Below are 522 nucleotides of genomic sequence, written 5' to 3' on the forward strand. Positions count from 1 at the left end.
GCGGCCACGGAGCCCACGGAGCAGCCGGGCAGGCACTGAGGCAGGGCCTCCAAGACAGAGCCTGTCCTCAAAACCAGGCCGTCCTGAACTGAGGCTAGACCCAGCCCACCGATCTCCACAGAACCCCGAGAACGGGACCCAAACCCCAGAGAGTTCAGGTGAGGCGGGGAGAGGGGAGGGACGGCCTGCAGGCGGCGAGTGAGGAGCTCAGACCAGCGGGAGCGGAGGAGCAGTCCCGCCAGCAGGGCAGGTGCGGGGAGGCCCGCCAGCCTCACAGGCCCCGGCCGAGAGGGACCACAGACATCCCACCAAACATGGGCCTCACTTGGGCTTGAGTTCATCCACGGACAGGGCCTCCGCCCCTCCTGGGACGTGCAGTGTGACGCGTAAGAGCTACAGGCGACCTGCTGCTCTCCTCAGAGAGGAGGGAATGAGATGGCAGTGTCAGTGTGCACATGTGTGAGGCAGCGTGGAGGCTATTTAAGAGGTCCTGGTCCTAAGGGTACTCCAGGAGACAAAACG

The 522-nt window shown here is 64.8% G+C and overlaps 1 protein-coding gene across 1 annotated transcript in view; it reads right to left on the reverse strand.

Annotated features, from left to right (window-relative positions):
• Window positions 1-522, reverse strand: part of NPHP4 (nephronophthisis 4) — a 98,379-nt gene that overhangs the window by 76,959 nt on the left and 20,898 nt on the right. The window lies entirely within an intron of this gene.

Source organism: Myotis brandtii, unplaced genomic scaffold (genome assembly GCF_000412655.1).
Source record: "Myotis brandtii unplaced genomic scaffold, ASM41265v1 scaffold434, whole genome shotgun sequence".
In the NCBI taxonomy this organism is placed as follows: Eukaryota; Metazoa; Chordata; class Mammalia; order Chiroptera; family Vespertilionidae; genus Myotis; species Myotis brandtii.